The sequence below is a fragment of the Vicugna pacos genome, chromosome 20 (genome assembly GCF_048564905.1).
Source record: "Vicugna pacos chromosome 20, VicPac4, whole genome shotgun sequence".
Lineage (NCBI taxonomy): Eukaryota > Metazoa > Chordata > Mammalia > Artiodactyla > Camelidae > Vicugna > Vicugna pacos.
In genome coordinates this window covers 10,050,963-10,066,374 of record NC_133006.1, presented here as the reverse complement: position 1 = coordinate 10,066,374, position 15,412 = coordinate 10,050,963, and positions in this window count along the sequence as shown.

Genomic DNA, 15,412 nt, shown 5'->3' with positions numbered 1-15,412 from the left:
CAATACACTGTTCCCTGGTAGAACTAGTCAGAGGGCTTATAAAGAACTCACTTCTTCAGAATGGGTTTTGAGGGAAAAGCATGATGCATGAAACATCTGCAGGGAAGGAAAGCAGCTAACGTGCACGTGAGACCTCTGAGTCAATGCCAGGGATGTCACATTGGCTCATGAGGGGTGGAGAGAATTGTTCCCATTTTATAGAAGAGGAAAAGGAGGCTCAGAAAGCTGAAGTCACTGCTCGCGTGACACATCCAGTGAATTGTGGCTGAACTGTCACCTCCGGTAGTCCCTTGTGCACTGTTTCAGCCACAGAAGTCTCCTTGTCCTCCCGACCCACCTTGCACTCTCCATCGTGTGCACGCTGAGAGGTGCTGTCCTCAGAGTGTGTGTCGGCAAACAGCCCCTCACTTGCAGGTCAGGAGCTTAGCCCAGCATCCCTGGACCCGCCACTGGCCCCGGGAGAGTGTCAGCAGCCCTGCCATCCACCTGACTGCTCACGGGTCCCCCAGCCCTCACAAAACTTGCTCAGCCTTTGTTTAATTGTGCCTGGGTTAGAGTGATGATGTATACCTTCTGTCCAGTCATCGTAATGAATTCTTCGAAGCTTTGTTAAGTCAACAGCTAATTCTCAAACTCCAGAAGTGGAGGTAGATTCTTCTTTTTAAATGAGTGGACCGCACGGCAGAACCACCAGACTCAGCTGGTGTGCCACTGCTGCCGCCTTGGAGCCCGGGGGGCGGAGGGGAGCTTTCCCCCATCATCACTCCCGCAGCGCCTGGCACATCCCGGGCGTGGGGACAGGCTGGCTGCAGGCTGGTCCCAGAGATGCTGGGACCACGGAGAGCGTGACTACCCTCGGGCCAGCAGGACCCAAGAGGTATATCTGCACTGGCACAGAGGACTTGGCCTGTCACATCAGGCCACCCCAAAGAGGGGACAGAGGCTCTCTGTTTTATGGGGTCAGTTGGGAGCCTCACAGGAGGGACTAGTGTTTCACTGGCCAAGGTGCCCCCTCACAATAACTCGATCATTCTTCCAAATAGTAACACTAAATTGCATTTTATGCCTAAATTCAAACTACTGCACTAATAATAATAAGAAGAAGAAAGGTGTTTCTTTTTGTTCTTTATTTGAAATCCGAAAGTGGCAACTAATTTAGGAAAAAGTCTAGTGATAATATCTCTTTACGGAGGGACAGTTGTGTGGAAGGTCCATTCTATGTAAAAAGGGGATTTCTTCAGAGACCCCTACTTTGTTTGGTACGTGCTCAAAGTTGAAGTCCATTAAGATAGCATTCATATGTATTTTTAAAATTTTATTTATTTATTTATTTTAATAAAAAAATTTTTTGGGGGAAGGGAGGTAGTTAGCATGGACATTCTTCTTGCTTATGTAAATACCGTTCACTACATGTTAAAGAGATGTCGTGCCCTCTTCCCCCTTTATGCCCTAAACCTAGCACCGTCCTAGTGTGGGGTCAGAGGAATTCCTTTCAATTACCCTCCTTCAGCTGCTCCAATCATGTCCCATGTTTGTTGGTCTCCTATTTAAACTATAACTTTCTGAATAGCTTTTCTTTTCCGGAGTTTCTAATTACTGGGCCAAGAAGAAATGTGGCTTCCTGCACTGTATTAGTATGACCTTGCAGCGCCTTGCTCATTGCATCTGTTGAATGGGGTCCGTTCCTTTCTCTTGCTGGAAACATTTGCTGTGGAACCACAGAGCATCTGTTCTCATTTGAGGCGATCGCTTATGGGTTGTCTACACTGCTGTCAGCCTCTGACTCATTTCCATTGGACTTCTAAGTCATTCCCAGAGATCGTAAGAGCTCAAGGCGTTTCTTCCTTGAATTTTACACTTTGTTGTAGTGGATCTTCAAGCTGCTTCCTCAAAAAGGGTATGCAGGAGGTAAGCTTATTTTTTTGCATAAAAGATGTCTTTATTTTGCTATTACATTTGATTAACAGTTTGAAGAAATAGAGAATAGTAAGTTCAAAATTACTTTTCCAAAAACTCTAAAGGGGCCACTCCTCTACAGCCTGTTTCTGCAGGTTTTCTAGGTGATGGCTTCGTCCTGTTTTGATGCAAAAAATGTTTCCATATACTATCCATCGTCAAGGAATTTGTGAGGTCTCTTTCTTTCTCTCTCTGTCTCTCTCTCTCTCTCTCTTTTTCCTGCTGTTAGGGATTTATTCCCCTTTGAAGAAAATTTTTATCTTTTATTATCATCAACTTAACTATTTAATTGCAACCCTGAAGGGAGAGGAGACAGGCTTCTCTATTTCACTTGTGCTCAGTCCACCATCTTGAAAAAAACCAAACAAAACAAACAAGCTCTTGGCCTTCACCTGCTAAAGTGCAAATACCTTTGGGGAAAGGGTGAAAGAGGTAGTTAACCTCATCCCGTGCATGCCAGTAATCAAATTATTCTGAACAGCTTGAGAGAACAGTGAATCAGAGCTATACAAGGATGTGAAAACAAGGCTTTAGAATATCTTTTTATAAGAACTAGAGAATGGGTAACAGTGTCTTTGGAACTGGGAGGCTGAACCACAGTGGTGGTTTAATCCTAGCTCAGGGAGAATTACTTCCGTGTTGCAAATCCTGTTTACAAGTTGCTATTTATTTTCCTGTCCGTAGTCTCACATGTCTGTTCCTCAGTCTATCTATCTATCTGGATACAGGTATCTATGCCATGCATCCACACATATACAAATATATATATATACACACATGTACATACACAGATACAAATTTGAGCCTATGTTGGTTTTATTTCTGACACAGTTCCTTATTTTTTAAACCTCGTACTAGAATATTTGGGTATTTGGTTAACGAAAGTCTTAGAGGTTGCCAGTCATGGGAAAACTTAGGGCACGTGCCCATGTGAACTTTGATGCAACCAGTCTTTCTAGATCCTTAACTCTTAGGAATGTTCAAACTTCTGTTCTGACAAAATTGTGGTTGCTCTGTCACTCAGTGTGTTTTTTTTTTTCCCCATCCTTCAGGATGTCCTAAACAAAATGGCACCTTCTAAAGCTGATTTTATCATGTAGATTTTCAGAATGACCCTAGTGCCGTTTGAGACCAGAGCTCCTCTAGCATCTTTCACCCCAGAAGCATTTCAGGCAATTTTGTTTCTGCGAATACATAAGTAGATCTAACTATTGACATAAGGGCACCAAGGCCATACAGGAAAGAGACCATTTTCTTAGAACATTTCATTTCTCACCAAATCTTCACTTGGTCCCACTGTCCTAAATCCCGCTAGTCCAGTTAATAAAGAGTATTCATTCAGATTTAAGTTGGTTTAAATGTTCACATATTTTTCTCCCCCTCCCATCTACCTTGGGGAGTGTAAGGGAAGTGAAGTTTGGAGATGGATGGAGGGAGAGACCAGTGAGAAAGGAGGCCCTGGGTGGGGGCTGGGGACAGGCGTGACTGGCATGAGACCAGGGGACGCCTGCTCCCAAGGTCACGTCCCAGGGTGCAAGCGGTTTGACCTCTGAGAGCAGCAGAGTGACGCCACCCCTGCGACTGGTTTCTGGCAGCTCCTCCTCTGTTGTGATGACAGAGTAACATAGTGCTCATTTCTCCCAGAGTTTATCACTCTGGGCTTGAAGGCCTGTCACCCTGATTCCCAAGGTATCTTGGCCTTTGAGGCCAAGACAGTTCAACCATGTCCGTGCTGAGAATTCTCTCCTCAGCTTCCTCGCAGCTGGAGCCATATTTGATCAAGCAATGACTCACTGGACTGTGGACTCCAATTTCCCTGTAAGAAAGATAATGAGAAAAGGAAATGCCTGCAGGGGAAGGAGGAGAGAGGTGGTTTTTGGATTCCTTCCTGAAAATATGAGGCAATATTTATCTTCTAGGCCTTGTTTGGATGCTAGCTGGGGGAGGCAGACTCTGTATCCTTGTTTAAGAAACCTTGCCTTGTTTTTTTTTTTTTTTTTCCTATTCGGATCAAGGAAGAGGACGTTTTTAGTTTCACGTGTTTGGCTGGTTGCAAACCAAGCATGTTCGTGGGTCAGGTTAGCTAATTTGACCTCCAGAAGCAGTGGAGCCTGACCCCTGGAATAATTCAGGCCAGGCAGCCGGGGAAGGATGAGTGTCTCTCTCTTACAAGTCATTTTCAGTTGGCTTTCTCTCGTCAGTGGGGCGGTATTATTTTTACTATGTTAATAATTCATGCCTCATTCTAGACAATGAAAAGATCCACCCTTTAGACCGGTCAAAAAAAGTAATTTGGGGTTTTTGCCTATGCAGAATAAATGTGGATGGAGTAAGAAGGAAAAGAGGGATTAACATGGACTGAGCATGTTGTATATGGTGGGTGTTGTTTAGGTACTTCAGACACATTCTTATTTTACTCTTCGTTGCAACAGCAGCAACAATGACAATCAGAGAAAAGTATTAAGATATTTTACCATTAAGGAAATTGACTTTCAATGAGCTGAAGCAAATTGCTCAAGGTTACAAGTGGTTGAGTTGCAGTCAGATACAGGTTTTTGTGACATCAAATCTGGGCACTTTCTACCTCCCCATGGTGCCTCTGAAAATGATGCTCAAAAGTCTGTTTGGTCAGAACTATCTCTGTCATTGATCTGCCACAGGGCTTGAAACTGCCTTCTCTGAGGTCACTGACAGACATCATTTCTAAGAAGGCACTTATGAAAATGTGACTCTGCACCCAGAGCAAGAAGAGCGTGGGAGTCGTGGAAGTCAGCCCCCAGCCCCCACCCCCGGCCCCTTACCACAGTTCAACCAGAGCCTCAGTATTAGAGCAGAAAGAGATATTAAGCAGTATGGAGCCCACTTGCTTCTTTTTGTGACTGATGTAATGGAAATTCAGAGAGGCCAAAGAAACTCTTCAAAATCACAAAGCTCCTGTAGTTAGTTTTATCAGAAATCAGGGCCCTCGGGGGATGACACACAGGAAATTTGATTTAGGGCCTTGAGGAAGCGGCCAACAAGGTCAGCATTCTAGGTGCTTCTTAGAGGAAAGCACTGGGGGCAATAGCACGTTAAGGAACCACAGACGTCCTCGAGGCCACTGCTCTGGGTGCCCGGGGTGGCGGGAGCCCCCACAGTAGGGGGATGCCTGTCACAGCGAGGTCAGCTTTACCACTTTGCCCACGACCAGTCTTGTCAGAGGGCTTAGGTCATTAGACATGTTAGGAAGGCATGACCAGTGCCCCCTCTTTCTCGAGAACATCTCCAATCACTTTTATCCGTGCTTCTCACAGAGTTGATGAATGACTCAAAGTCAGACGAGACTCTTTGAGCTCAGTTTATGCAGTTTGTGTACAATGTGTAGGTCAAAGCTTCAAAGCGCCCGGCACTGGAAGCGGAGCATCGGAAAGCAAGGGGCTAAATCACGACCCCACCAGATATTTGGCCTGTCAGGGTGCCTCAAGGGGCACCCACCCATGGGAGGCAGCTCCCACTTAAGCTCCCTGGATTCCGATAACTGGAGCTGTGAGGGGAGCGGCAGGTCCTGCAAGTGTGATAGCGCTCTGGCTGGAGGGGTCAGGTTTGAGTTCTCATTTAAATATGAGGGAAGCCTTTTACCTCAAGCTTAAAAAAAAAAAAAAAAAGAAAGAAAAGAAAGAAAGCAATTCTGGTTCCTGAAAGAGAGAAATGTTACCCTGCTCGCCTCAGCCTAGGAAATAGCACGACTGGCAGACTTGGCAGCTGCTCCGAGAAGAGCTGTGTGGCCAGCTCTTCAGGCTAAAAGTGTAGTGGTAACTGCATAATGATGTCTGAGAAAATCAAAGACCAAAGGGACAATTACAGCTTGGGAGAAACAAATATACAGCCAAGCCCAACTTCGGGGTAATTTCTCCAAGGACGCCCTTGGGTCTCGAGGAGACATTCTGCTTATAGATTCTGGAGGAAAATCACAACCATGAGAGGGCATTCACAGCCTCCAATAACCCGTGGTTAAGGCTGTGCGTGTAATTGTGATTAGCTGGCTGAGGGAGGGCACGTGGGGATCAGGAAGCCCAGAATGACATGCCCAAGAACTGCAGCAGAGTGGAGGTGTGGATGCCTGCCTGGTCGGGGCACAGAACAGAGAAAAGGCAAACATCATTATTTCTCAGCCCCCTCGTAGGAATTCTCTACCACTCACTGGCTGCTTGCTCCAGGAAACTTACCTAGCCTTCTTGGACCGCAGTTTCCTTTCCTGTAAAAATAAAAGTTTTGACTAGGTGATTTTAAAGGTCCTTTTGGTTGTAACATCGCACAATAATCCAGCTGTAAATCTGCGTCTTTGGAGAATTTATAGATTTTATTATTATTCTTCAAATGATTGAATGCCTTGTGGAGAGGGTCAGTCAGTTTGGTTGGTACTGGGACACTTGCAAAGAGTAAAAGATTCTAGCTCCTGCCCTTAAGAGAGTGATCATTCAGTGCTGTTAATGTCCTGAAATATGTGTGAAATTCACGCTAAAGGAGTGTTTATTCAGTGTGTTGTGCATTATGAGAGAGGAAAAGAAATATAAATTACTACATGGCCCCTGCATGCAGGAACCTGCACAATGCACATGAAACAATGGAAAGACAACCACGAGGTAAACTTTTGGATACTGACTGTAAGTGCAACTGGGATTCGTAATGCAGGCTGGGAAGTCAGAGCAAGCGTCCTGGAGAAGGAGGAACTTGGCGGGACCTTGGAAGAGTGCTAGGATTTGAATAGGCAGAGAGGAGAGGGGAGGAAATGCCAGCTGGGGGAAATAGTGTGATAATTAATAGAAAAAATATTCATAGCTTTTCTCAGAAGCTCTGAGAGCTTCAGCTGTCCTCAGCCAAATGTTAACCCAGATGGTATAGCCAAATTTCATAATTAGCAGTTCACCCAGGCACCACAGGTGCTCAAGTCTAAGTCTCATGGTATTTATTCATGGGGCCACTGCAGAAGAAGAGGAAAAGCTTAGGAGTGGGAAAGGAAGGTGGGTGGGGGTGGTACTCTGAGGACAGTTTTCCAAGACAGATGAATTTGGTTAGTTTCTGTTTGGTCAGTATTTCCAAAGTTGCATGAAGGTTTCATCTCTGGGTGCAGACAAGGTATCTGTCTGACTAGGAAGCCACAGATGGAGTTCACAGGGCCAGCAGACGCGTACATACGAGCACATGGTGCCTGGTGCAGTGCTGCCCCTCATTCCCACGGCTTTTGGGACCAGCGCAGGAGAAGGTGGATAACCAGTCAGCAGAAATTAATCATCCTCTCTGTTGAAAAGCGCAAGTCAGAGCAAATCTTGTACTGCTGATGGATACGGGGAGGAGGTAAATGGAAGCAGGGCCCTCCATATGCTTCCCAGACACAGGGCTGGAGCCACACTGGCTTACCTGGGAGACAGGCTCCCACTCCTCACCTGCCCCCGCCCTTCCCTCAGAGCCACCCAGATGGTTTCGGCCTTAAAAGCCCTGAGCAAAATTGCAGAGTGAGCAGTGTTTATCATTTTCGGCTGTTTCTCTTCCTTTCTGGCCCTCTCTCAGCTCCCACACGGGAAGGTTTAACTTGGGTTACTCGTTCCATCCTTAGAGCTCTGTGTTTAAACATCCCCTGCTTTTGAAGTAAGATGGTGGCATTGGGTCCCATTCTCCCAGGTTTTTGGTGACATTTCCTCCAGATACCTGGTGTTTGGCAGGCCCTTGTCCAGTCTGAAGGTTTCTTACAGTTACAGTGACGGTGCTGCTCCTGTGCTGGGAGGGGACTGCGTTCCTGATGTCTTTCTACATTTTGCAGTTGATTTGTCCACCAGCCCTGGCCGCACAGCTGTCCACACCAACTGTGCACAACCAGACCTACTGACCGTGTAAAGGGAAGCTTGGATTCCTTCCGAGAGGAAGTAAGGAGGCTTCTTATTTCCTTCTTTACTTTTACAAGGTGCACTGATCTAAAATGAGTTGCTCAATACACCCGGGAAACTGGGCCTACACTTGGACTAGATGTTGGTCTCCTGGTGCTCTTCAAATCCACAGATTTCTACTTGCCCAGAATTTTTGCCCATTCATGAGAGGCAATATAATACATTAACACATTGCTGGAAAGAGTGGGTTCTGAGAAGGGTGAACCTGGAGTGTTCAGATGCTGCTTCTCTGTGTGCTGGAGGCAAAATGATATGACAAGTGGAAGCCACGTCAGGGTTTGGGGGGCATGGAACTGTCTTCTCAGTACAGTAACTCCGGAGCTGGTCCTAGAGGTACCTAAGGCAGGGGTGGGGCAGATTTGTACACGCTATGCACAGAGGCTCAGAGGCAGGGAGAGCATGCAACCTGTGCAGGAATCCACGGGTTGGTTTACCTGGAGCTCCGAGTAGAGGGTGAGGGAGTGGCTACAGAGGTAGGCTGAGGCCATACTGTAAAAGGCTTGTGTGCCTTCTTAAAGATACAGGACTTCAGGGCACACTTCTGTGACATTACAGAATGGGCCTCTTGCCTCAGGGGCATAGCTCTCCCAGCATTTACAGCTTGGTGAGTAGAAACTGTGCTTGTTTCACCCCTACTTTGGGCCGTGTGCATCCCTGCAACCATATGCAGGGGCTCTGTTGGAGGGTCCTACTCTGCTGCTTGTGGCTGCACCCCTCCCCAGAGTCTGTGGGACAAGGGAACATGCCCGTCTGGACTTGGTGTCTCCCCATTCTGGATCACATCCTGTGTCCCTGGGACCCTGAAATTCCCTGCCCATACGGCAGAGGTGGCTGCCCCTCCCTCAGGCATGCACGTCCAGGCCTGGCAGGTGGCCCCAGGGCTACTTAGGGGTGTGTGTGTGTGTGTGTGTGTGTGTGTGTGTGTGTGTGTGTGTGTCTGAGCACAGAGCTCTCAGTGTGGGAGGGAGCCAGGGCGAGAACAGGATGGAATAGCATGGACTGGGCGCCTCCGGAGGGAAGGCTTCTCGCTTTTCACTGTTGAGTGTGATGTTAGTTGTGGGCTTTATTAATTTATAAGTGGCCTTTATGATGTTGACTTATATTCCCTCTATACTCACTCTGATGATGGTTTTTCATCATGAATGGTTGTTGAATTTTGTCAGATGCTTTTTCTGCATCTATGGAAATGATCTCGTGACTTTTATCTTTCCTTTTGTTAATGTGTTGCATTGCATTGATTGATGTATGAATATTGAACCATCCTTGCACCCTTAGAATAAATCTTACTTAATCATGTTGTATGATCTTTGTTATATATTGCTGGATTCAGTTTACTAATATTTTGTTGAAGATTTTTGCATCTATATTCATCAAAGACATTGACCTGTAATTTTCTTTTTCTAGTGTGTTTGTCTGATTTTGATATCAGGGTAATGATGGCCTCACAGAATGAATCCGAGAGTATTCTGTCCTCTTCAGTTTTTCGGAATAGTTTGAGAAGGTAAGGTATTAGCTCTAATTTATATGTTTGGTAGAATTCACCTGTGAAGCTGTCAGTCCTGGACTTTCCTGTTTGCTGGAAGTTTTAAATTACAAATTCAATTTCACTTCTAGTGATTGGTCTGTTTAGATTGTCTGTTCCTTCTGATCCAGTCTTGGCAGGCTGTATTTTACTAGAAACTGTCCGTTTCTTCCGGTTGTCCAATTTGTTGGCATATAACCATTCATAATATTCTCTTCTGATTTTTTTTGTGTCTCTGTGGTAATAGTTGTTACTTCTCTTTCATTTCTTATTTTGTTTTCTTGGGTTCTCTATTTTTTTCCTTCTTGATGGGTCTGGCCAAAGGTTTATCAGTTGTGTTTCTCTTTTTAAAAAACCTGCTGTTGGTTTCATTGGTCATCTGTAATGTTTTTTGTTTTCTATTTCATTTATTTCCTCTGTGATCTTTATTATTTCCTTTCTTCTGCTGAGTTTGGGCTTTGTTCTTTCTCTTCTTCCTTTAGATGGAAGGTTAGGTTGTTTATTTGATATTTTTCTTATTTCTCGTGGAAGGTGTATTGCTATAAACTTTTAAAATTACTTTTGCTGCATCCTATAGATTTTGGAAAGTGGTTTCCATTTTCATTTGCCTGTAGGTATTTTGTGATTTTTCTCTTTGGTTTTTTAATTGACCCATTGGTTTTTTAGCAGCATGTTATTGAGTCTCCACATATTTATGCTTTTCCCATTTTTTTATGTAATTAATTTCTAGTTTTATATCCTTGTGGTCAGAAAAATGCTTGATATAAGTTCTATTCTCCTAAATGTGAGGTGTATTTTGTAGCCTAGCATGTGATCTGTCCTGGAGGATGTTTCATGTGCACCTGAAAAGAATGTGTATTCTGCAGTTTTTGGATGGAATGTCCTGTAGATATCTAATAGATAACTTAATAAGTCCAGCTGGTTTATTGTGTCATTTAAGACCACTGTTGCCTTATTAATTTTCTGTCTGGATGATCTGTCCACTGATGTAAATAGGATGGTAAAAGTCCTCTACTATTATTGTGTTGTCATCTCTCTCTTTATGTGTATTAATATTTGCATTATATATTTAGTTTTTCCTGTATGGATGCATATATGTTAATGAATATAGTATTCTTTTCTTGTACTGATCCCTTTATCATTATATAATGCCCTTCTTTGTCTTTTATCATAGAGTTTGTTTTAAAATAGATTTCTCTGATGTAAGTATTACTACCCCTGTTTTCTTGTTGTTTCCATTTGCATGAAATGTATTTTTCCATCTCCCTAATTTCAGTCTGTCTGTGCCTTTAGCTCTCTTACAAGCAGCATATAGGTGGGTCTTATTTGTTTTTTTTTTCCCTAGTCAACCACTCTATATCTTTTTATTGGAGGATTTAGTCCATTGACATTTAAAGTAATTATTGATAGGTCTGTACTTATTGCCATTTTATTCCTTGTTTTTCCGTTTTTTTTTTGTAGTTTTTCTCTGATTATTTCTTCCTTTTGCATATTCCCTGTGGTTTGATGATTTTTTTAGTAGTATGCTTGTTTTCCTTTCTTTCTAGTTTTTGTGTATCTGTTGTAGTTTTTTCTTTATTTGTGATTACCACGGGGCTTATATATGTTGGCCTGTAACTATATCTACTTGTTTTAAACTGGTGGTTATTTAAGTTCAAACACATTCTAAAGGATGTGTATTTTTTTACTCACCTCCTCCACATTTTGTGTTTTTCATGTCCTGGTTTACATCTTCTGGTTTATCTCTTCATTATTTGTTGTAGTTATAGTTGCTTTTACAATTTTTTTTTGTCTTTTAATCTTTATATTAGCTTAAGTGGTCATCATCAGCCCTTACTACGTATTTGTCTTTCCTAGTGGGATTTTTCCTTTCCTGTACATATTTACTTCTTGTTATATATAGCCTTTTCTTTTCCACTTAGAGAAGGCATTTTAATATTTCTTTTAGGGTTGTTTTAGTATTGGTGAATTCTTTTAGATTTTCCTTGTCTGAGAAGTTCTTTGTCTCTCCTTTTATTCTAAATGAAAATCTTGCTGTTATGAGTGTCTGAGGCTGTAGGTTTTTCCCTTTCAGCACTTTAAATATATTATGCCATTCCCTTCTGGCTTGCAAAGTTTCTGCAAAAAAATCACGCAATAGCCTTATGTGCGTTCCCTCATATATGACTAGTGTACTCTTGCTGCCTTTAGAATTCTGTCTTATCTTTAACTGTTGCCATTTCAGTTATGATGTGTCTTGTTGTGAGTCTGTTTGGGTTCATCGTTTTTGGGGACCTTCTGTGCTTCCTGTACCTGGATATCTTTTTCCTTTTTCAAGTTTGGCAAGTTTTCAGCCATAATTTCTTCAAATACATTCTACCCTCTTCTTTCTTCTCTTCCTGGGACCCTAAAATGTGAGTATTTGCACACTTGGTGTTAATCCAGTGATCTCTTGCACTGTTCTCACTTTTAAAATTTGTTTTTCTTTTTGCTGTTCTGAGTGAGTGGTTTCCATTATTCTGTCCTTCAGATCACTTATGCATTCTTCTTAATCACTTAATCTTAATCTTCTATTAATTCTGTGTAGTGTGCTTTCATTTCAGTTATTATATTCTTCATTTCTTACTGGTTCTTTTTTTATATATTTTAGTCCCTTTTTAAAATTCTGTGTTCATCTATTTTCTCTAATTCAGTTAGCATTCTTATTACTAATGTTCTGAAATCTTTATCTGGTAAATTGTTTATTTCTGTTTCATTATTTATTTTTTTCAGGGGTTTTCTCTAGCTTTTTAATTGGCCCCAGTTCCTCTGTCTTCTCATTTTGCTTAACTTTGTCACCATAAGTTTAGGTGAAATAGTTACTTGTTGTGGTCCTGAAGGCTTGTCCTTATGTGGGAGCATCCCTATAGAGTCTGCATGTGCCCAGTGCCTTTGGTGGGAGGGCTGGATTTGAGATGAATGCCAGTCATGCCTTCTCACAGGGTGTGCTGGCAGCTATCACCTTGGTAGAAGGTGGGGTTGGAGAAGAAGGAGCTAAGGCTGGAACCAGGTGTGAGCCAGGGCTTCCCCTCTGCTCAGTGGCCATCACTATGTTATCAGGAGTGGAGTTGGATCCCACAATGCTGGAGTAGAAGCCCCGAATTTTAGGTCCATACTGGCTCTGTTCTGTTTAAGTACACGTTCTCCCCTCTCCAAGCACCAGGACTCTTGCCCCAGAGGGAGGAGTAGTGCTGGAGCGAGAGGGGTTCATGGGGGCTTTTGGCTCATGATGGCATGGGCTGTGGTGGGTCAGCCACAGACAAGTCTGCACTGCTCCTAATGTGCTGCCTGTGCAAGCACCAGCAATGGCTTAGAAGGAGCCTCGGGTCTGAGTCTCCTTTGTACCTCACAGACCATCACTGCCTTCAGCCTCTGCCACACCTACCCTGCAATGGAACCTTGCTGCAGGGGAGGCCGGGCTGCGTGCTCTCCACGTGTACGGGGTATGGGCTGTGGCAGAATGTCTGCTGTCAGGCATCAGGGCTGCTTCTGATAGGCTGCCTGAGTGAGCACCAGCCCTGCACACCTCTGCCTCGCTCAGATGATCCCCTGGGTCCGAGTTACCTCTGTATCTCATGGCTGAGCTCTCTCCCCAGACGGGGCAGCCCTCAGTCCAGCACAGAGCTGTGATGGGAAGTTAGCGGGCCTAACTTGTTCCCTCAGCTCAGGCTGGGGTGCACACCGGGGCGGTCACAGGAACCCTGGCAGCCACCGTAACAGTCCTCAGCCAGCCCTCTGTACCCTGCTTTGGGAGCAAGCCAGCACGTGTATGCTACTCTCCAGCTGGGTCCAGGCTTCCCACAGCCCTCCTGTGAATCCCAGCAGCCTCCTAACCAGCCAAGGGGTTTTGTCTTCTATGTTGGGCCCCAGGCCTGGGGCACCCAGTATGTGGCTCAAACTACTCACTCCCCAGGGCGGATTTCTGCCCAGGTAATCTCCTTTTTCCTCCGAGTCCCCTCCCTGGGGCACAGGTCCTGACCTGATCTCATTTCTTCCTTTCCTAGATTTTTCTCATGGAGACTATGTGTACAGTCAAGGAAGTTATTATTTTGTAGGTTGGAAAACCTGGCTACACACTCTAAATTGGTTAATAGGGAATGAGAACCATTCCTGTTGGTTGGGGCCACTTAAAACTGCTAAAGGTATTAGGATAAAGTAGAAAGACACTGGAAGTAGATGTTTATACTTTTAGGAAAAAAGATTTACATATTAGGAAGGACACAGAATGGCAGTCAAGTCTGTCTATTCATTTATTTTTTGTCTCTTCTGGGGTTCATCAATTTCCTGTTCCCGCTTACCACATAGCATTCTTATAAGGAGAGGATATATAAGCATGTAGAATACATTATTTTTTTAATGATCATTTACTATTAGTAAGGATAAGATGTCACTTGAGAGTATCAAACATCAGTGACATCCGTTCGTTTATTCATCATGTGTTTATTGAGAACCAGCTCACTTGGCTTTTTCTGGTGAAACTCTTCCAGTACAGACATGATTTTGGTGAAAAAAATGAAGAAGGTTGGCTTTTCTGTGCTTCAGTTTCCTCATCTCTAAAATGGTGCTATTAATAGCAATTGCCTCCTAGAGTTGTTGTGAAGATTAATTAATAATGTAAAACTCTTAAAAGAATCTCTGGCATCGGATAGGCACTTAATAAATATTAGTGATTATCATCATTATTATTATACCACAATTGCCTCTAACTTAACTTCTCTATTCTTTGAGTTTAAGGTTATAAAAGAAGTCATTTATTAACATCTAATTCAAAATTTTAAAACTGAGGAAAATAAAATCTAAAAATTTTTAAATGTAAAAAATAATAAAATGAAACAGCTGAAATAGCTGAACAATGTAGCAAAATTATTAAGACAAAAAAAAAAAACCAAAAAACCAGTAACCAGAGATACGTTTTCAAAGCAAATCATACCAGTGAAATTGTTTTGCCCAGTGTCCTCCCTACTGAATTATAGAATGGGCTGCCTGTAACTGTCGTCTCCCTTGGGCAAGTCTTAGGCAAAATTTTGAACCATGTAAAATATTCCTTGGAATGCATCCCATTCTCTCTCTCTCTTTTTTTTGCATCACCTCCCCCATCTCTTCATCCTGATCTATTATAGGGGTGCTCATCTTGTTTTCCCAGATGCTCACAGCTGCAAACCCCTGCCCAAGCCACAATGCTTTACCCTAAGCAACACAATTTGTTCTCACATTTTCTCTCCCTTCTTCTCCAATTGGAGGAAAGTAACAGATAAATCAGTTCACATTATACTTTATACTCTAGGAAAAGTAGATGGTCCTGCTGGATCAAATTCCCATCACTAAATGGAAAATACAAAATTCAAAGGTTAGAAGTACAGTGCACCTGTCTGACACCCACCCCACCATCCAGAGTCCTGTCAATTCTATCTCCTTAGTATCATTTGAATTCATCTCCTTTTATACAGCTCCACTGCCATAATCTGAAAGTCCTCATCAACTCTCACCTGCATAATTGCCTCGCCTCCTAAAATAAAAAATCTGTCTGTGTCTACCGCTCTTAAAACCTCTGAAAGCCCCATTTAATGTATCATAAAACCATCTTCATGCTCAGATAGCTTCATCTGTTCTCATCTTCTACATCCGGTGGACACTTCAAACCTCTGGGAGCGGCTCATTTACCTTCTTGCTTCTTTGTCTTGCAAATACTTAACCTGGGAAATGTTGACCCTTATTTTTATTTCTTCTCTCTGTTTGATGACTAATCTATAACTTTTCCCTTTTGACTTGGTTGCTGCAAGACCTGGAGCCAAACTTGCAGTCCTCATCTCACAAACATGTAGGCATTTAATAGCATGCATTTAATTTCACCCCTTGGCCCATTGGTTCCCTTACTCTTTTCTGTTTCCTCCCTCCTACGTGAGTTTTTAAAAAGCATTTGTGACCTTTTGATATTGTATGCATCTTTGAAAGTTTCTTTAAATTCTTTCTGGAGCAAGGTGGGTAGTAACCAACT